At 42.1% G+C, this 5,990-nt stretch overlaps 1 long non-coding RNA gene across 1 annotated transcript; it reads right to left on the bottom strand.

The window, feature by feature from the left end:
• Positions 1–366: 366 nt before the first annotated feature.
• Positions 367–4,154, bottom strand: LOC144774141 (uncharacterized). Its single transcript, XR_013600099.1, has 3 exons — positions 4,076–4,154; positions 3,345–3,416; positions 367–697 (listed from the first exon to the last, which is right to left on the bottom strand). It is a non-coding gene; the product is annotated as an uncharacterized LOC144774141 (long non-coding RNA).
• Positions 4,155–5,990: the final 1,836 nt, after the last annotated feature.

Genomic DNA, 5,990 nt, shown 5'->3' with positions numbered 1-5,990 from the left:
AGAGTGACGCATTGTGATGCAACATGCCCCACACCTACTTAGTTTTGAAACTCTGTCTTGAAGGATTATGCCAGTCATGTAGCCAAGAATATATGAGAGTCATCATTAAAGACAAGAGTGATTTAATTTTTAAAAGATTGTTATTTACTGCCAAGGGCCCTTAAATTAAATTAAATTACATATAATAATGTACAATGTTCACATTCCGAGAGTTTGCACAAGAGCATTTGCAATACAAACATGTTAAACAGTAAGATTTACATTACAAATAGTAAGCAATTTAACATTCACCATGGCTGTACAGTGACTATTGAACAACTGCTTAATATTGCTCAAGTTATTATGAACTAACATGTCATGGATGATATTGGTGAATGATTTGATGTAGGAGCACCAGGCCAGGTGGAAGTAGTACTTCGTTATCATTCGAAGTGATCCTCAGTCATACTCCTGAGATGCGGTTGTCGTCCTTCGCCAAATCACAAAAGTCAAATCTTCATGTTTCTCTATGGCTGGTGTAGCTTTACTGTTCAATGATTTCTAATGGTTCTCTGGATGTCCTCTGGTGGGATATTGTGTTTCAGCAATGAATGTTTATGAGAAAGGCAGATGGTTAGGGATCCTCAATACATTTTGTCAGTGGTATCAGTCGCAGTGGTCGAATCAAAGGCCAAAGAAATGGTAAGTAGGTTGAAACCTGAAAGTTGAAAAGTACAAGGTCAGATAGGTCAGGTAGGCAATTGCCCATCCTCACAGTCCAGCAAGCAATGGAGGCACCAGGAGTTAATAAAATATATTTTGCTCTGTGTTCAACTTTAGCTTGCAAAGAATTTGAATAACGTTACCCAAGGTGCTGGGGGAGTCAGCACTGAAGAGATTGTGACTCTTCAAACACGACAAGAGGTAAGGCAGTTTATAAAAATGTGCTGCCATACAATATTGTACTCCAGCAGGTGCCTCTTGTCTTCTCCAGTGTCACACCCTGTTGTTTTGGAATCATACAGATTATTTTTAACAATGTGAAACAGGCCTGATAAATGTCAGTCCTAGGGGTCGATTACGATCTCGGTCGAAACGGAAGCTTTCCGACCGAGATGGTTGGTTTCACTATTGACCCCCTGAATACAATTTCGGTTGTCGGAAATGAAACTGGCCAGTCATTCCAGCTGGCTTCCAACAGGCTCAAGGAGCCCGTCGGCCTGTCGGAGTCTGGCCCGTAATTCATATGGACGCATTTTTATACCGTCCATATTATGATTAGGGTTCCCTGATTTCCGCTTTGTCTGATTTTTACAGATAAACACAGACAGAAAACACTGTCTCCCCTGTCTGTATTTATTTTTGAAAGTGGAAAAAGACAGATAATTTAGCTTCTTTTGAGTGATTCATCATGCTGAGATTAATCACTTTCAGGCCAGTAGCTGTACATAATGACAGCAATGGGAGCTACAAAACTCAATGATATGTCCTTAAATTACTGCATATCTCAACATGTATATGTGTTATTACACTATTTCTTTAATGTGGGTTTATTATGTTTATATTTTTTACTGTGTAATGTGCTAAAACCTGACAGGCATTTAAGTATAAGTCCACATTTATCTGTTAAATAAATGCAGAAATACACGAGTTATCACCTCATCTATTTAAACAACACAAATTAAATATGGATAAATACCAATAAGCTGGCCAAAAAATAAATATGGACAAATACAGACGGAAATGTTCAAATAATAAATACCATAAAACCGTGAGACCTAATTATGATGCACGGTTTCTGGGGCAGACTTTCATGCCGGCTTCCGACATGGAAAGCCTGTTGGAAAGCGTGTTTGGGGGCCTCTAGCAGGGACCCTTCTGTTGCATCTCCGGTTGGGGTCCAATGGGGCACGTTGATCCCAGCACTGTGTGGCAGGCACCTTTAGGTGCCTGCCACGTGGTGCAGGGAGGAACACCACCTCCAATTTCTCTATGGGAGCTTGTGCTACAGCTGATTTATAGCCACAACACATGCTCCCATAGGGAAATGTAAGTATGTGACCGCACCATGTGTGGTTGCATCATAATTAGGCGGTCGGGACTGCCAACTAGAGGTCAGTCGGTCCATGTTTCCATGACAGTGTTGGGCGGACTCAAGGGGGCAGATAACGATGCTTACTCATGGGCCCCCCCCTTTGCATCTGTACCACATTTGCAGAATTATTTTTACTCTTCTGTGCAATCAGAAAGCATCCATAGAGGAATTACAGCCAAGCTCTTGGTGGCTCTATTCTCACATGATGAATCTCTGAATTGGTAAAGTAGTTCTCTTCTAAAAGGTTTTACACCGAATCTTTCCCAAAATAGAGGTGTTTCTTTTATGATAATGAGTGCTTTGGACAACACTACCCCGAAATCTCTCCTCCTCCAGCACCAATGGGATGTGATCGCTCAGTCTCGCTAGTTCCATTGTTGGTTACATATTTCCCTAGGCTCTTGAAAACCTATGTATTTCGTTCCTTTTCAACCCTCATAACTGTAATGTAATTTAAAACAGTAACCAAAGGCCTTATATTATAAGTGGCTCTGGAATTATGAGACTAAGAAGGGCCGATTGTACTCTTGAACGTCTAGTACAAGAATATCGTGGCACAGTAATACTGTGGACAAAATATCGAGGGACAAAATATTAAAGGGTAAATGCACAAAGGGACTTATACATTTGCCATTCTTAACTCCAAATAAATAAAGATATATGTATTTTGGTACACATATGTTGAATTAGGTACAGAAAATCTTTAGATACTTACCTTTTGATATTTTGTCTCTTGATTTTTTTATCAATGATATTAGTGTCCCACAATATTGTTATTCATGAGACACATAGGAAGGCCAAATTATGGAACACAGTGCAAATTATGCAGCATAATGTAGTACATTCTGTGACAATACTATTTTGCTGCTTTATCAAATATTAATGCTGTTCTCGCAAAATGTTGTGCCTCTCTAGTACCAGTATAACACATGGGTGATAAATTCAGGTGAGTAGTTAACGTTTGCCACAGAGCAACACCATGTGTAATTTTTGATTCCTCTAAACTAGCAAAACATTTATTTGTAAAAAAAACTGTAAACTATGTAGCAAAGGGGGGATTGCTTGGCAAGTATAGTAAACCCATTATTGTATGGAAGAAGTGCCTGGAGACCCTCACGGGTGACAAGCAGCTCTCTACAAATCCACCCTACAATTACATTACATTCCAGTGACCACCATCGATAAGTGATGGTTTGTTGTGTGATCCTTTTAGTCTGATAGTACTCACACTCTCACTCACATTGACAGGAAAACAGCATCAAAATCTTACCTCACCCTACTTAGAAAGTATGAACTCGCACAACCGGAGAGTGCTTTTCATCATTTTGATCATGTCGTCAAGCTGGTAGATAGAGAGAATGGAAACAAGAAGTCTATTTAGACATGACAGCATGTATAACAGTTGACTTATTTTTCTCAAAAAAACGCAAATTGTGGGCATTGCCAGTAAATGGTTGACCCCAAGGAATAGGAGCTTTTTTCTCCTTTGATTAAAGCCAAGGCCAGCCAAATTCTTTGTCTAGTCTAGAAGTGAGGATAGAAAAAGCTAAATTTGCTCCTATTGTGAAAGGGAATTTTTAGCCCATAGATCCTTGCTTGCCCACAAATTGGATCAACCCCAGTGTATATTGTTTAGCAGAAGAGGTTAGTCTAGTAGTCAGAAGGGCAATTGTTTTAAATAATCTCTTTTTCCTTCAGGAGATAAATTCCACCTCTGTACATTTACACTGTGCACTAAAACCAGCTTTGAAGTTAAGAAATCAGCTCTAGCTCTCTAAGGGTACCAGTGGATGAGAGACGGATTGAGTTGCTACACCATTCACTCCTTGTTAATAACGTAAATAATTCCTTGTGTTTCTAAGAATGGAGTATAGTTTCCATGGGAAGTTATTTGTGTGATATCATATGGATGTACTTTTTTGTGAAGATGGTATGGAAGAAACAGAATTTGAGAGAGAAGGCACATGAACATGATGGTATTGTATTTTAAAGAAAACTCACTAGTTTCTCAGGTGAAAAGTTGGGGATGTGGAAGTCATCCCTGTATTCTGTTGTCGGTACTTTTTCAAGCAGATTGTCTGGATCCTGAAAATATAATAAAAAATATCAGCATTACCAAGACCGTTGTAAACAAATGTAGATCGTCATGAGTCTTGAAGATGAAAGTCATGAAAGGCTGCACACCTCAAGCAAATAAAAAACATATATACAAGAAACAGCATACTATGTTCACTCCTATTTTGGCATTTCACATCCTTAGCAGTGAAATATTGCTTTTGTGAGTAATGGATCAAAGATGCAGTAACAGTGAATAATAGTGATTTGGCAATGTATACGTGTGCTGCTACCATAAGTGCTCACTCTGCTCTTTACCTAAGAAATCTTGTATGGCTCTTTCTAAACAATACAGTTTCTACCTTATCTGATAAATACCATCCTGGCTCCCAAAGGGCTTGCCTACCATTGACAGATCACTCACCTCCACTACATTGTAAAGAAATCAAGAAAGAAATTACTGGGGGGCGTGGCCAAGCAGCCTAAGATGGCAGCCGCATTTTGAGCGAGCTACATGCCAGCTTCTAGAACCTTGCTGAATCCGAACCTTAGGTGACCTATTTTCAGTTGCAGGCACCAGTTCAGTGGCCCTATAATCACCCCCTTTGGCCCACCCGAACCTATCCAGGGAGACCTGGATGAGAGAGCCAATTTCTGCAATCGACGGCCTGGGTGTGCATACGGCCTACCTGTAGATGGGCCTGCCAGAGGCAAACACCACCTGGAGCTGTGAACCCACAGTGGCAAACCCTCTCTGCATCGACTCCTGGAGCATGAGAGGGAGAGAAGACAGGCGCGTGGCTGAGGTGTGGCACATTGCTGCTTTCACTTCCAGGTGGTGGCCCGTGGACTGAAACTGCAGCCTGGTTGAGCCAACTATGGGGCAACCTTTTCTTGGATGCAAACATCCATGTGGTGCCCGCTACACTTGTCCCCTTTGGCCAACCTAAGCCCATGTAGGGAGTCGGGGATGAGAGAAACTTATTAGGCAAACAACGACCTGCCGGGAGATGGACATGCCGCCAACAGACACAACCTGGAGCTGCAATCTCACTGCAGCGACTTACCTCTACATCTGCATTGACTCTTGACTCGCAAGGGAGAGGATACAGCCACATGGGGGCGGAGTGGTAGGGACCACCTTTCATTTTTCAGCACCCCCATGGGCTTGTGACAGCCCAGATGATTTGGTGGCCCAGAGTAGAAAAGAGGGGGTGGGAAACATGAGAGAAATTTCCCACAGAATACGTCAGAACCTGCATCATGGATTGTGAGCTATCCTCCTACTTTATTCTGGAAAGGGCGCGCAGGGCACTGGCCCTAAGACCACAGCCAGGGAGACCGCCTAGAGGCATTACCATCAGTATACTGTACCTTATGGACAGACTATATCCTATGGCAGGCACAACAATGTCCATTGCACCAACTCTATGGTTACGCTCTACCCCGATTATGCAGGTAAAGTGCACATCTTTCTTAGAGGTTAAGGGAAAAGTTAGGGCTAAGGACATTCAATATATGCTGATGTACCCTGCCAAACTGAAAGTAATGTATCAGTGGAGAACCATCTTGTTTAAGAGTCCGGAAGAGCTCTGGGAATGAGCGGCGGAGAGGAAATAACTGCCCATATTAACTAAGGAGCCAATGACAATTTGGGAGGCCGAAGGGGGTCAACCATCTCACTCTAGGAGGAAACACAGTAGACTGATAGGAGGCCAACTGTGGTCACAACTGGAGGACAGACATAGGGCATCCTCCTCAGAGAGCTCTGGTGATCATGGGGGAGGGGACGCTACCAGTGGATGATGAGATGTTATTCAGTGGTATAGAGTTTGGTCCCTTTCCTTCCTTTCTTCCATGT

Source organism: Lissotriton helveticus, chromosome 1_1, assembly GCF_964261635.1.
Source record: "Lissotriton helveticus chromosome 1_1, aLisHel1.1, whole genome shotgun sequence".
Taxonomy (NCBI): Eukaryota; Metazoa; Chordata; class Amphibia; order Caudata; family Salamandridae; genus Lissotriton; species Lissotriton helveticus.
This window is presented reverse-complemented; position numbering and strand designations above follow the sequence as displayed.